Raw genomic sequence first — 17317 nt, 5'->3', positions numbered from 1 at the left:
TGCCACTCATGGAAGTTTTATAAATGGTGCTCAAGGACATCTGATTTATAGGCACAAATCTGCCCAATAAAAAAGGGTGAAGCATATATAGAAGTGACCATTATGTGAGAATTGGATATTGGCAGACTTGTGCCATTACCTCGGACCCCCATTGGCATCATGTATAGAACTTCCAAAAATGGCACACAAGGATCGAAAGCAGAGTGACACTTAGAAAATGTGATATACTAAGTGTCACAGGCAAAGTTAGAAGGTCTAAGTTGTGTTAAGGACAAGATGCTCCGGCTCCCAACGCAATGCCAAACTGCACAGGCAGGATCCCAACCCCTACTGCAGCAGTGCAGCTTGGCCACCTCTATTCTCCCATCGTCTCATAAATCTAAACATGGGAAGTTGTGTACTGATGAAGTCATCCATTCGTTATTCTGCTGCATATGCAACAAAATAATGCTTATTTGTTCTTAGTCCTGGCCTTCATTCTTCAAGTCTAAGTACTGATGTGCAGGGGAATAATGAAGGCTGATTTTAATAAAGATTCAGGGACTAGCTATAAAATATATATAATGGTTTTTAATGAACACCTCTCTGAATTCATTGGTGTTTTGGATTATTAAGTGCTTGCTCTCAAAGTCATGAGCTATGGGTATAATAGCACTGGAGAACTTTCTATTAATATGGAGAAGGGCAATGTAAAAATAATATAAGACATTTTATTGTCATGCTGATTTATATCATATGAAGTTGGACATTTAAACTGCAGGGAGGACTCTAGCGATATGAAATTATCTAACCACATTTTGTGTAAAGATTTCAGTTTTTTTGGATTTAATAAAATATGATATTAGATATTTTATGATCTAAAGGATCATAGGTAAATGTGATATACCATTTTATTAGTGTATAAAATGTTCTTCCTTGTCCCAGTCTTTTACTTACTGGTCACCTTGCCTCTCCTCTACTTATCTCTTCCCTCCTCTCTTCTTTCCCCTACCCTCCTCGCAGCCAGTCATTGCCTTTTAACAAAACGAGGAAGCCAAATCTCTATACAAACCAAAATTACTATTCTGCTACTTACTATGTTACCTTCTAATGTTCCGAACCTGAGAGTTATCAGCTGTTAGCTGTCTGTTGGGGTAACATTTGAAAACCTTTAAAAGACAATAAATGTGTTTAATTAAAAGACTTCCATAGCATTATTGTGTTCAGTATTGTGTTTGAGCATGTGTAACCACATATTAGTACATATTAGGCATTACATTTTTGTTTTGAAATAGTGTTTATGGAATGTGTATATAACATGTATGTACCTGACATATGATGGATTACCTAATAGCCATAACTGATGAAATATTAGTATGAGGAGACTACAGAATGGAACACATTCTGAGGGTTGAAAGACTCCAGACCTATGCATCAGGTTATTTAAAATTGTGTTTTAAATTTTTTTGAACAGGTTATGGAACTATATTCACATGGTTGGCATAGGTAGGGACCTTGTTGATGGGCTTTGAGCTTGTGTTGATGGCATCAGTATGAGATCATTTGTAATTCATTGACATATGCAGTTGACCTGCAGTTGACCTCCTTCTGCCTCAGCCTGTTTCACATTTCCATAATTATGTATGAGAATACAAAACATGCTCGATAATGCAAGCCTCCAAAAAACACAAGGGGTGGCATCAAGCTGAAGTTTGTCCAGTAACGGTGAAACAGGAGAACTTCCTATTGTGTACCAGTATTTAGAAAAATATAGCAGAACGCTGTGCTGATTTATCTTAGTCTTTTTCTGTACTGATGTTTTAAATGCTACAATACACTTTGTAACACATAATAAGACCCTGCATTTCCTTCCCTCAACCTGAAACTGACATCATCTAAAAATTATTTACATAATACAGATACCTGTTTATACGTGAGCATGAGATGAATGTGTAGACTTTTAGACTTTGGCATAGAAAAATTGTGTGTTTATAATATCTCTTACATGAGAATGATTCCTGAGACTATGGCCTGCAGCTAGAAAGCCTTTGTAACTTAGCTATAGAGGATGATCAAAGCACTGCATATGGATATGGTGTTGTGTGAAATGGGTTTAGTATGCTTGTCACATGTACAGTGTCTGAAAGGCAGTGCTTGTAATGCTGGTGAATGCAAATGCAGGCTCAAAGACTTGTTTTTCCCCATATTTAATTTCCACTTTCCATGTATTCTGTTCTATAAACGTCTGGTCCTTCTTAACTGGCTGTTTTTTAAAATGAAACATTAATTCCTGCTCTCTTAGCACTTTGATTAGAGAGAATGCCTCAATTGTTAAGAGGTAAATCTTGAAGATCCTATATTAATAAAGCCTAATGCACTATTACCAAGAAAAATAGGCAGCACGCAATAGCAGTCCAGTGAGCGTAATGACCTAATGAGGGAGATAATTAATGGCACATTTTCTCCTAATGTAAAAGTGATGTTCATCTAAACAATAGTCGAAGAAATAGGCGTTTCTTCAAAGCAGCCATTACTGGACCACTTATGTCTTACCCACATCCACTAGGTATAAAAATATACGTTATATGAATTATGAATTATCCATAGTGTACTTTGAAATATACTGTCTCCTGATAAATTTTTAATGGTAAATTTATTTGCCTGGGGACTAAATGTTGCTATCATCCTTGCAGCATAGCTGGAAGACGTGTTATACAGTATTTTGACAGTTTGCTATTGCTGTCTGTAAGCAGCTTAAGGTCAGTATATTGTACTTGTTATCAGTTTATTCCTCTGCCTGTAGACATTAGTAGAGGACGGTTAATACAATGTTCACCTTTTCAGAGCTAGTTAATGCAATTACCTGGCAATCAATAACTCATACAAACTAACTTGGAAGAAGCAAAAAATCACATAAAAATATTAGGTAAATGGCTATGTTATATTGTCCTAATATTCTAAGGTCCTTTATCAAACAAGTACTGTGCGATAACATTAGATCAGAGTTTCTCAACCACTTTACCATGGGGGAACCCTTGAAATGACTTTAAGGGCTTCAGGAAACCCCCTGCTATAATTACTTTATCCACAGCTTATCCACATTATCACAGTACATTAATTTGATGTTCAATGGGAAGAATGACTTTTACATTGAAAAAGTCAATGTTACTGATAGTGAAATTGATCAAAAATTGCTCATTGCTCAAGGAACCCCTCTCTGGAAGAATCATATGGTAACAGAACTCTGGTTGAGAAACACTGCATTAGACCAACAATGTAATTTAAATTGGAACTAGGCTCTCCTATTTGTCTTTCAAACAGCCTTTGTAAGGCCCATCTTGGCATCTATTTCTATGTCCAGTGGGCACGGTACTGTAGAAGTTATGACACCAGGTATTAGAAGGCTGGAGTATTAGGTTGGGAGATGATATAAGTACACTGGCAACTGTACCCACCAGAGACAAAAGCCTTGAATATAACATGCACTACACTTGCTCTAGTATTAATATTATTATTAACCACCTTGCCGTTAAGCCCGACCTTCGTTCGGGCACAAAAAAATTGCAAGGATGGTTAACCCCGAGATCTTTCCCATCCTTACTTACCTGGTCCCCCTGTGCTCATCCAGCGTCGTTTTCGTATTCCAGCGTCGTCCTCCGTCCAGCGTCGTCCGTCGATCTCGCTCTCCAGCGTCGGGTGCCAGCGGGACCGGTAAGATGCCGGCTGGCATCTTGTGTTCCGCCAGCCGGCATCTTGTGTTCCGCCGCCCGGTCTTACCTGGTCCCGCTGATCGTCCGACGTCCTTCTCTTTCCAGCGCCGGATGATCTCTGAAGGGAGAAGCCGTCCGGCGGAGAAAAAAAAAACCGGACGGCTCCTCCCTGCATGCGTGATGACGTTGGCGCGTGTGCGGGAAATTCAAATAGAAACTCATTCATTCATTTTTTATTGGATTCAATACAAACTCCTGTATTGAATCCAATACAAAATAATTCAAATAAATACAAAGTGTGTAATTGGTAAATTCAAACTGTCATTTTGTATTGGATTGAATACAAACTCCCGTATCCAATCCAATACAAAAAATAAAAAAAAAAGTAAATAACTTGGAAATTCAAATTTATATTTTGTATTTGATTGGATATAAACTTGCGTATCCAATCCAATACAAAATAATATAAAATTAATACAAAGTACATAACTGGTAAATTCAAACACTCATTTTATATTGGATTGAATACAAACTCCTGTATCCAATCCAATACAAAAAAATAAAAAAAAAGTAATAACTTGGAAATTCAAATTCTTATTTTGTATTGGATTGGATACAAACTCCCGTATCCAATCAAATACAAAATAATTCAAAACAAACCCCAAATAAAATACAGAATCAAAGTTTTAAAAATATACACTTATTCCCTGGATGGCTAGTGTGTAACACTGTGTCTTATCTTACCTTTGCTGATCTTCGCCTAATTTTGACCATTTGCTGCCTGCTTTGACCTCTGCCTGGACTCCGACATCTCTGCCTGCCGCCTGCCCTGACCTCTGCCTGCTTTGACCTCTGCTTGGACTCTGACATCTCTGCCTGGACCTGGACATCACCGCCTGCCTGACCCCTGCCATGGCTTCAAGCTTTGTTTATGTAGTCATGTTTAAGCTGATTTTTGTGTTTTTCCTTTAATTTTATTAAAAGTAATTTTTTTTTTTAAATGATTGTGTGTTTCAAACATTTTTTATATTTATAATATCTACTAGAACCCCTGTTCGGACATATTTCTGTAAGTTACAGGTCTACAATTTAAAAAAAAATTTCATGAAAAACGATGGATCCTTTTTGGTACAGAAATCTAGACCTCAGTGTAACGCTCAGGAGGTTAATAATAATAATAATAATGATAATAAACAGGATTTATATAGCACCCACTTAGCACCATATTATCTAGCACTGTACATTAAATAGACATTGTAAATGACAGACAGATACAGACAGTGACACAGGAGGAGGAGAGGACCCTGCCCCAAAGAGTTTACAATCTAGGAGGTGGGGAAACAAATACAGAGCAACACTACAAAAATGTAATGCGAAATTACGGTCTGGCATATCATACAATAGAAACCCAACCCAAGATCTCCCAACTCTTTTTTTGCCAATATGGTTACCCAACCTGCAGTTTTTCCAAAGTAATGCATTTGTTTAATTACATAATCTCCTCTTATTTCACAGAACAGTCAGTGGTGGTTGCAGCCATTATGCATGGTAAGGTCATATCCTGTTCAGGTGGTAATTGTACATATCAGAAAAACAAGCATTCTGAGCATACAGTCACGTTATGTGTCATGTAAAATCTTCTTGGTTTGTCTGCTCAGCATTTAGAAGCTTATCTTATTTCTGTACATCAAAGAAACATTCTCCTTACCTTGGGGATATCAGCTAACTTTTGGCAGGTACAGGGTTTTTAAAAAGGGAAACCAATTAAATTTAACTATTCAAGGTAATTATTTAGGTACTAAGTACTTTAAAAAAAGTGTTATCATTAGGTATTAAGTACCTATTCAATTCTATTCTGTTCCTAGGAGTAGTGGTGTGATAAATGTTTCGAAGCATAAAGGAAATCTTGACTTTAGATTCCCTTAATAACATGTATTAAACATTTTAGTTGAGCTGTCTTTTAGAAATCATCAGTCATGTTGATAGGCTTAGTTCTGCTTTTAATCAAATGGCTGCACTGGTAGGTCGGTTTTGTCTCGGAGACAAACCATCCTTTCACTACCTAAAGTACAATATTAAAAAAAATAATAATCCTGTAGAGCAGAGGTCCTCAACCTGTGGTCTGCAAGAAAATTTTGGTGGCTCTGGCCGTTGTACCCCCCAGCGGGGTCAGGAGAGGGACCGTGCTTGGGGGAAAGCACTGGCCAGAGCCGCAGACCATGTCTCCCATATGCATTGCAGGCTCAGGACAGTGTGCGACTCTGGACACAACCCACCCACTCTCCCATCGCAGGGTCAGACCTGCAATAGGAACGTTTGGAGTCTTTCTGGCATCATGATGTCACTTTGGGGGAAATTTCTTCCCCTTTGAATGACACACGGCTCCCCGCACATGTGCAATCCGGAGTCCATAAATTTAGTAGTCCGAAAAGATTGGGGACCACTGCTGTAGAGCTCACTTCTCTGCATCCCCAATCATTAGCTATGCATCAACTTTTCCTATATTTGGAATGACAACATATCAAATGTTAAGGCACCTTCACACTTACTTAGAAAAGTTGTAGCAGTATAATAGTTATGAAAAATGTGATGAAATTATCACTGACTAATAACAGCCAGCCAATGAGAAAGCTAATTGCTGTTTATCTGAACAACAAGCTTACTACCATTGATTGAAGATCAAGTAACCCTAGCATAAAGTCTGACAAGTCGTTGATGGGGAAAAGACATGCACAGGTGAGAATACCTCTTTTCTCCTTGATTGCATGTCAGACATTGTGAATGGCTAGTAGCAACTTTTTGCAAGCTTGCAAACAAAATCTCATATATGGAAAACATGGTGAACAGAAGAATAACCATGTTCATCTGCTGCAGCTCTTTCAGAGTTCCAGGTAAACTTGTGTTCTGCCTGTGCTACACCATGGTATTGTGTGTAAATCTCAGGACAGCATAGACAGAAATACAACTTTATTTTGGTAGGTCATCTGTACATTTAGATGAGTTAGTCCCAGGACTCAGTGAGGGGAAAACTTCCTAATGGTTACACAAACAACAATACAAATCACCACTTGTTACTCTACCTGCCTAATATTGGATATGCGGGTGCTTGAAATGACCAAACAGATATCAGACAGACTGATGTTGGGATCCAAGTGAGAAAATTCCTTGTGTTTCCGAACAGTACAAAAAAAGAGTGACCTTACACTATAATTACTGCTGATCTTCAATATTTACCTAATATAATTTTTAGAGATATTTTCAACACAAAATGTAAATGATAAAAGTTATAGAAGTCACATCTGCAGTATTAATGAGAAGAGCAAACTGAAATATAATAAAAGCCGGAAGCATTGCTTCCATCGCTGTCTAATGCACACAAAGCCAAATCTCTAGTTCACTAACAAAGAACCATCCTGGATGTTTCAGTGACATACCCAAAAGCTAAATCTATTTTTCCAACTTAGTACTTTTTCCCTGAAGAGGTTCATTATTTTTGTCTAAGCTCTGTTATTGCTGAGTGCGTACTTTACTTGAATAATCCATGAGAACCTGCTTGACAATTCATTAGAGCCAGCTTGCTTGTACTTTTTTCTTCAAATTAAAGCCCATTTACTGTAGGCTTTCCTCAGTACTAAATGATGAAACGGTGTCATGATTTAGGAGTCAGACAGTCTATGTTCTGGCCAATGTTACAGCAAATGTCCTACACATGCTCCTCGCAGCATGCCTTAACATTTTAATTTATGCCTTGGGGCGCAATAGAAAAAGCAGGAGATACTCCATATTGACAATATGCAATAAGCCTTTGTGTAAAAATGTACTTAGACATAGCGAATGACTCTCCAGATGTTATATTTCTGTGTCTCTCTTTTTTCAGCACCATTTTTAACCAAAATAGAAAAGTCACTTAATCTGGTATGTTTGTACCAGCTATTAACTTAGTCCCAAATGCATCTTCAAACGAGCATGCATTTTTTAAATTTAGAAAATCACCAATAATATAAAACAAAAAAAAAAGCTGCAAGGTTGTTCAAGGATGTTATGGATTTTTGCACCTAAAATGAATGTTTTTTTTAACTTTAAATTTATATACTTTAAACAGCTATACATACTGGCCACTGTGTTTTCAGTAAGGTTTACTCAGGAACATATGTCAGGGATACAGAACATTCAATCTGTTAATTTATATCTGATGGTACATGAGTTTTTGGCTGTTGGACAAACAGCCTCATCCCCTATCTGGGCATATAATATATTAAACACATTTACTTTGTTTTAAAACTAACTTGCTTTATCCCAGAGCTTCCAAGGGATCTCCATGCACCCAAGAGATTGCTCATTGGTAATCCAGATTTAGGTCTGTCATCCTCACTTGTCTTCCATGAATTTTTAACTAAAATCATTGCCTTTGTTTAAAGCTGAACAAGAGTTATTGATACATTCATGCTAACTTATTATATTTGTCCCTTTTTGTAATATTATTTTACCTACTATGAACATACCATCCGTTAGGAACATACCTTTCTGCATATGCAATACAAACAGCTCATGGACAAAAACTTCATTCTCAACTAACTTTAAACTGTACCTTACAAGTGATATTGCAACTAAGCACACATAATTATTTTTAGTCTAATCTCTAATCAAATGCAAACAGTTTTCAGATATTTGACTCCAATTCACACTTTCAGCCATGTAGCTCAATTAACACATGTCCCAATACTTCACAGCTATTGGACTATAATAATTAGAGCAAGGTGATTTCACAACTTTGTAATTCTTCATTTATATTCTTGGACAATCAACATCTGTCTTGACATATTTCATGATACCATGGTGAATAAACAAAAAAACGTACATATACCACAGAACTATAATGTAATATATTTAGATTGACTGCATTGGTTTTCTTCTTTCAGGTTTCTTTATTCTGCCCAATGATCCTGCAGTAATGCAATTTATATTCAAAGGCTACAATGCTCACTACTCTCTGTATTGTATCTCTGACAAGGTAGCATTATCACACTAGGACTTTAGGAACTACAATAGTGCACAGGACACAGGATAGTGCTGGAATTTTTGTAGGATCAGCAGGTATTTTTTTCACACGTCATCTGTCATGGAAAGAAAAGAGTTCTATATATAGAACTATATATATATATATATATATATATATATATATATATATATATATACTATATAACACAAAATAAATAGACCTAAACATACCAATACATGTCAAAACAAAGAAAAAAGGCAAAGTGAAAAACAAGCTTTTTATAAACTATTCGAACAGTGCACAACAAGATAAACTATTGATCCCCCCTGAATATGATTGTCTAAATGTATTACTGACATGTACAATACAGTTTCAGCAAAAATGTGTTAATAACGGAAATTTTTAACTAATAGGAGCCAGTGTTGCTGTCCTGTCCTTTTTAGATGTAATCCTTTTATTATATGTTCTATAATGACTAAGCTGGTTGGTTGCCAGGAAGTGCTACATGTTTTACAAGCTGCCAAAAAATAAAAAGAAATAATGGTATGTATCTGTTGATTGCCATTTGATTACCCTTTGCTCTCCTATGCACTCTAATCTGCACTTCCACTCAACCAAAGAATGGGCATTTTTGATAAATGTTCAAATCATATGTACATCAAATATCAATGAAGAGTGCCCTATTTTTAAAATTATTTAAGCTCCAATTTTTTATTCTGGTTCTAACATCTAATCAAGCCATTTTCAACCAGAGTTCCATAAGCTGAATTTTCCCTGAGCTGTTGCTGATTGACCGTCATGGTGCCCGGACCAGTACTACTTGGCAGAGACGATTTCATTACAGTAATCGGGTTAACTCTCTGTAAAGGTGGCATTGGGACTGTAAGGGGGCATCATCCCATTTACCACCAATAAAGTTAACATTTTTCACAATGACTTTCAATGATTGGTTTTAGCAAGAGTTCAACAAGACTTGAAAATTATTTTAAGGGTTCCACTGGGTAAAACGTTTGAGAAAGAATGGTGTAATCTATTACCATGTCAACTAACGTATGCCGGATTTAGACATCTTAGATCTTAACGTACACGTTTACGTACACATTTAGTTGACTTTGCGGGAAGCCAACTGAGGAAGCCAAGTCTTGCTAAATATCTGACTATAGTAGTATTAGCAGTACTAAGTAGTATTAGCTATTCTTCAGACATACATGGTGGGCCTGATTTATTAAAGCTCTCCAAGGCTGGAGAGAATACACTTTCATCAGTGAAGCTTGGTGATCCAGCAAACCTGGAATGGTTTTCTTAAAAGTCATTTGCTATTTGTTAGCAAATGTTTTCAGTCCTAGACCAGATCTGTTCCAGGTTTGCTGGATCTGGTCCAGGATTGAAAACATTTGCTAACAAATAGCAAATCACTTTTAAGGAATTCCATCCATTCCAGTTTTGTTGGATCACCCAGCTTAACTTATTAAAGTGTATTCTCTCCAGCCTTGGAGAGTTTTAATAAATCATGCCCATTAATTCTGGCTAGGGCTGCAACCTCTTATCAAACAGTTCTGTGCTGAACAACTTCCACATGAACAATACATACGTAATGCAGCCACTTCCCCATTTTGGTGGTGTGGTACAAACTGGAGCCACTCATCATTTACATATATTGTGCAAATATTGCTTTCACATTATTATATTTACATTTTTTGATTATGAGATACAACTTAGGTATGGTAGCAACTTCACAAGTGAAAGTCAGTTTATCAATAAATTAAAATAAAACAAGTGATGATTGTTATATATAAAATAAATAATCACAAGTGTCTTACCTCTGAATGAATTCCGAAAGTAGCATAGCAACATCCGTGAACATTTCTGTATACTGCTTATAGCAATTATCACATCAACAGACAAATACAAATTCCAGACATCTAAAAACCTTGATGTTACCTAGGTAACTTTCCAAACAACTGAACCTTTTTATGAAAGGGATATTAGTTAGGAGATAAAACATGCAGCCATTAAGAGGCATAATCATCATACTTTGGATGGTCTAAGGTTATTAGTGGTGTACCCCAGGGTTCAGTGTTGGGACCTTTACTGTTTAACATCTTTATAAATGATATAGAGTTTGGGATTAAAAGTACCATTTCAGTGTTTGCAGATGTCACCAAACTATGTAATGGAATTAAGTCCATACAGGATGTCTATAATCTACAATGTATTGTACAATGTACTGTTTGAATGGGCAGCCAAGTGGCAAATGACATTTAAGGAAGATAAATGTAAAATTATGCACTTGGGAGCTAACAACATGCATGCTTCATGCTGTCTAGGGGGAATACATTTGAGGAGTAAGAAATGCAAAAGAATCTGGGGGTCCTGGTAGATCATAGACTTAATAACGGCATGCAATGCCAAGCTGCACTATCTAAAGCTAGCAAAGTACATTCTTTTACTAAAAGAGGAATAGACTGCAGAGATGGAGACATATTCCTGCCCCTGTACAAAGCATTGGTCAGACCACATCTGGAATATGCAGTCCAGTTTTGGGCACCAGTTCACTATAAGGACATTGTGGAATTGGAGAGAGTGCAGAGAAGGGCAACTAAACTAATAAAAGAAATGGAGGAGCTCAGCTATGAGGATAGATTAGCTGAACTGAATCTATTCTCCCTTGAGAAGAGACGTTTAAGGGGGGATATGATCACCCTGTATGAATATATAAACGGTCCATATAGAGAACTCTCTTCCCAATTATTCACTTTGAGATCATTACAAAGAGCACTCTTTGTGTCTGGAGAAAAAGAAGTTTAAGCTCCAGATAAGGAAGGGATTCTTTACTGTAATGTCTGTGAAAATGTGCAAGCCGCTCCCTCAGGAAGTAGTTTCAGCAACTACTATAGATTGCTTTAAGAAAAAGCTGGATGCTTTTCTAGAAGCACAGAATATAACTGGGTATTACGGATTTAAAGTAAAGATAACAGAGACTGTTGATCCAGGGAACATCCATTGCCTTCTGGGATCGGGAGGAAATTTTTTTCCCCTGTTGAAGCAAATTGTACCAGGGGTTTCCTTTTTTGCCTTCCTCTGGATCAACTATGTCTTATAGGGTTTTATATCTGGGATATGTTTATTTCCCCAGTGGATGAACTTGATGTCCTTTTAAAACCTGATTTATTATGTAATTATGTAAGCTGGATCCAAAGTATTTAGCAACAAATGAATTATCAAGATCATTACACTTATAACGGTGAAATAAAAACATGTAAGTAGGTTTTCTTTTATATTTCAGTGATGCGTCATACAACAAATGCTTCAGGGAAGTATATGGCAAACGTTTAAGGAAACATGTATGTTATCACGCTCTAAAAGGTATTTAAAAACAAAACATTTTTTTTTTTGGAAAGAATGGTAAAAGCTAAGAAACCCACAATTGGGAGATTCAGTCTCACTTGGAGATCACTATCCTCCATAGATCACTACGTTTATCAACATCATTACCACATGCTATTCAGTCTTTTGCCACCTGCCATGGTAAAAAAAAAAAATCTGTTGGAAGCTGATTACAATTTTTGCTATGGGGTCTTTCAAATTTACTCCCAGCTTTCTGAAAGATTCATATTTATTCATTTATTATTTATATTGAATAAACCTGGTCACTGCACTTTTTAGACTATGCTATACCTAACCTTGCTAGCCTTATCAGTTGCTGATTGTTAAGTAGTACCTGTCCTTTTTTTAATAATTAGCATCAAACAGAGTATTAGCACTTTGTTTATATTCTGTGTGCAGAAAAGCATATGTAAGTGAAGAGTTTAATAAGTGTGCAGTGTATACAGTAAGTAAAGTCAGACTCTATTTTCCCATTTGCCTTGCCATTGTTTGATACAATCCGGGAACACCTACCAGTAGTACCTCAGGTCTACCAAAATCCTAACAACGCTCCTTCACATAAATTAGTTGTCATTGTTGTAGTGCCCACTTACATTGGTGAAGTGGCAAGATCATTTGGATTTCAGCTGAATAGATAGTTGGTCCAAGTCGGTTTTATTTTTGTGCATGCTACCAAAAAAGCCTGCTCTGCCTTGCTTATGGAACTAAAGCATTGCAGAACCCTTGAAATAACTTTCATATCCCAGGGACACCCTGCTATATCCACTATAAACTGGCAGCACGGTGGCTCAGAGGTAGCACTCTTGCCTTTGCAGTGCTAGGTCCCAGGTTTGAAACTCGTCCAGGACACTATCTGCATGGAGTTTGCAGGTTCTCTCCGTGTCTGCGTGGGTTTTTTCCGGGAATTCTGGTTTCCTCCCACATCCCAAGAAAAACATGCAGTAAGGGTAATTGGCTTCTCCTCACAATTGACCTTAGAATACATTATTGACATATGACTATGGTAGGGACATTAAATTGTGAGCTCATTTGAGGGACAGCTAGTGACACAACTATCAACTTTGTACAGTGCTGCGTAATATGATGGTGCTATAGAAATACTGTAATAATAAATAATGGATTAATAATTACTATATCACAGTGTTTAAATATAGTGGACAATAGGAAGAAAGTATCTTACATTGCTGGTCAATAGGAATAATAGCCAAAAAGATCATTGGTATCAGTTAAACTGACCTAAGGAGTACAAATTGCTTATTGCTCAAGGACCCCCTCACAATCTCTGGAGGAATCCTGGTTGGGTAACACTGTTTAGTAAGTAAAAAGTGTGAATGAAGCTTTAAACTTGAACTCTCAACTAATTCTAACTGTAGCCTGATTAAATGCTACCCCTTTAGTCCCAAACATATTACCCTAATATACATCATACTCTATGGCAAAATTATTGTTGCTCAAGGCTAATGAACCCATGCCAGAAAGTACATACATCCTAATAATGGTCTAAAAACCAAAAATATTGGATTTTTACAAACTTTAATCAGACTGATTGTAAATTTTAGCTTTTAAAATTAACTTTAAAATAAAAAGGTTAGTTAATGACACACAACTTTTATAATAAATACTTTATTATCAATATGTTTTTGAATGATCCTAGAATTGTGTTCTTAAAGTTCTCCATTTCTCTGTATTACATATAAACTAACCTAATCTATTTCCTTTCTGCATCGTGTCATTTCTGTTTTTAACTTAGAATACCTTTTTCAGGCAAGTGGCACTGCTATGCTTGTCTAATTTAAGTAAATACTCCAGAAGTCGCACCCATTTTGACGTGAAGAAGATGGGTTATCTTGTCTGAAAGAGCTGTATTTTATCTGTAAAACATATTCTGTTTGACCTAATTTAGCAGAAAACTATTTATTTTCAGCATCTCCTTGTCTATTTTACATTCACTATTCAATTTTTACATTTAATAGTCTTTTCTTTTATTCCTCCATAGTTTTGTTCAGCCTTATACAAATTTTACAAAATAACCCATACCACGCTGTAAATGATTGCTTTTCTGACTCGATTATTAGTTAAGCAGATGACATGCACATATATTTTGTATTCTACCCTTTTAGAATTCAATCCACATTTTTGAGGGAAACCTTTTTTTATTTTTTTAAATGTGCATCTGAAAAATTAAAACATTTGAAAAGGCAGATATAATTTAACAATAAATGTTAAAAGTATTAAAAGATAATAAATACTGGAATATCATTGCCACTGTTCTGAACATAATGTCCCAGCTACAAAACCTACCTTTTATATTTCAACATTTTAAATGAGGATAATAAGAGAACAATTAAATATTTAACAGGAGGACAAAGTAAACATACACAACAGGGCTATCATCATATAATAAAATTGAGCATATTATTAATAATAAGGGGAAAGTACAGAGAAGGGACGGGGGGACTCACCAATGAAAAACATTGTTTAAGTGGAGCAATATTCCAACTAAAGATTCCAGGTAAGTTCAAAAGCGTTATAATTGTCCTTGAGAATGCAGGTAAAATTAACATTGACTATGTTCCAATTGAGTTTTGCTTTCAAAACAGAGAAGGGTATATTGAGAGACTTCCAAGCCATAGCAAGGGTGATTCTAGCTGCCAACAATATATAACAAAATTACTTTTAGAAGGGCTGTGGAAGCGGCCCCTCCATTTTTGTCTCCTGGATCCCTGAAAATTGACCCCTGGCAGGTGACCTGACCTCTCTTGCTTGCTGCCTGATTCGATCCGATCTTTCTGCTTTGTGATTTGGTATCGTGCTTTGCCTACCTTGGTGTGCCCAAGGACCGCAGCCTGGCAGTAACCAGTGGCACAACATCCTCACCATCAGAGGCTCTGGAGAACACCTGGTTACTGCTTAGACTCTGCGCCTTGGCCCTTCTCAGGGCTCACACCACTTCCGTGCAAGCCATAGCACCCCCTAGTGGTCCTGTCTCTCTGTGCGTGACAATATTAGTATGTTCATTGTGATACCTACCTTATAGGCCCATATATATTTACACCAAGGTATGGCTATCCTAGAGGCTTTGTGAGTGGAAAGTGAAAATAGTGATAAAGAACTGTGACCTTGAATGCGTAAAGAATCATTAAAGGTTATAAATATAACATAATACCAGGGGAAGTCATATCTGTATGTACAAAAAGAACAAATAGACATTTTTTTCATAATTGAAAAGATGTTGTAAGATAAGCACATCCCACATTGTTGCTTTTTAGCAACATTATTATGCATCTATCTGGGTAACACATCAGGCACAATCTAGAAATACAAGTCTTAACTCCCAAGAAAAGAACAATCTATATATGAGAGAATTTTGTAAGGCTCTTACCTTATCTGTTTTATGATAAATATACACACGTATACTTATACCACAAACCTATAATGAGAACTGGAAATCATTTTCCTACACATTAGGTTTCAGCCTCACCCACAACTCTCATGAGATATCTTTGCACAGAGGTTCATTGTAATGAATCTCTAAACCATATCTACTAAATTCTAAATTACAACAGTTTATGGTTCAAACTCAGCCAATATGTTTTCATATAGATATCAATATACCTCCTGAACCATCCTTTTCATTTTAATTTAGTTTGTTCTTTGATAAGGCATGTACAGTACTTCTATTATCATGCAGATCTTGTGTTCGCCGCAAAGATTTTTTAACTACAACAATAACAGTTGAGGTATTTATGTTATAGCATTTATGAACATTAGTTCTCTTCTGTTGCATTGGTGTGAATTTTGCAACTAGAATATGCATAGAAATTGTGTTATATCTGTTGTGATTCTATGTGCTTATTACAGGAAGTCCGGGATTGGAATTCAAAGATTAACAAATATTTAGCATGAAGTTTTTTTTAATATGGATGCACAGAACCACTAGTGTTGTATTTACCAATTCAATGAGCCTGAATTAGTAGTAATGTTTTATCTGTTTTTGAAACACTCAAACGTAACAAATGTTGCTAGCCCACCATCATGTTTAGTGTGTTGTTAATTTCATAGTGGTGAGCCACCTAACAATAGGTTATTTTTATTTACAAGTTTCACACCAAAGAGATATTGAAACTATATAGTTTATTCATTGTAGGACTTTATTAGATTGAGACGTAGTTTTACCCTAAAAGCTTTCCTCTTTTAATACTTTGTCAATCTTCTGTATCCATGGAAGAAGCCATGGTTGTCACCTTAGGACAAGACTACAAACACTTTTTTCTCTCGTCATCTCTATGGCATGCTGTAGTTGTTTTTTTGGTATTATATACCCTATAAATCTCATACACCTGGGTAGGGGACGTTATTAATAACACCCAATAAAATTGGTATTTAGGAAGCAGCATCAGGCAATATGATATGCACCAAGGCAAATGCAAAAAAGGATATCTGGAGAAGTGTTGACCACGACAAAAAATCTCAGCAAAAGATTTAAGCCCCTAATCATTCCTAAAGCTTTAGCAGGATGCTTTCTAAATACTTGTGTGTGCTACCAATGTTTACTTTGGTACAGTTAAGGTGCGTACACACTTCCAATTTTTATCGTTCCAATCGAACGACGAACGATCGATTGGGCAAAAAATCGTTCGTAAAAAAGTAACCAACGACGCCGACGAACGAGGAAAGTCGCTGGAAATGAACGACCGGACCGACGGATCGGATTGGACGACGATCGTTGAACATCGTTCGTGTGTACGGTCGTTCGTTGATCGTCCATGGTCAGAGCATGCGTGATGAACGAACGTCCGTTCACTTTCCTGTCGTGCACATAGTTCCTCTATCGCTCAAACGATCGTATTTATTGTGTGTACAATATCTACGAACGATCGTGTCGTTAACTCTATGTGCAGGATCGGTGCTATACGATCGTTCGTATATATCGTGCATGAACGTTCGTCGTTCGTTTTCCAACGATAATAATTGGAAGTGTGTATGTAGCTTTATTCTGCATATCCTGCATGAAAATTCCAATGAACCCTCCTATATTATTCATGTACACAAAATTGTGATATATATCCAAGGTACAAAACCATCCTTGAATTAATTCGTAATGCCAAATGGTTTTACTGAGACCTGATGAATTTAAACAGTTTCAGTGACACATAGAGAAAAACTAATACAGACAGGCACATTTTCTCATGAGTAGAATGTCCACACAAAAGTCAGTGTGTTTTGCATTTAAAATGTTCCT

The 17317-nt window shown here is 36.5% G+C and overlaps 1 protein-coding gene across 9 annotated transcripts in view; it reads right to left on the bottom strand.

The window, feature by feature from the left end:
- LINGO2 (leucine rich repeat and Ig domain containing 2) overlaps positions 1–17317 on the bottom strand; it is a 780900-nt gene that overhangs the window by 186795 nt on the left and 576788 nt on the right. The window lies entirely within an intron of this gene.

This window comes from Pyxicephalus adspersus, chromosome 3 (assembly GCF_032062135.1).
Source record: "Pyxicephalus adspersus chromosome 3, UCB_Pads_2.0, whole genome shotgun sequence".
NCBI classification, from domain to species: Eukaryota; Metazoa; Chordata; class Amphibia; order Anura; family Pyxicephalidae; genus Pyxicephalus; species Pyxicephalus adspersus.
This window is presented reverse-complemented; position numbering and strand designations above follow the sequence as displayed.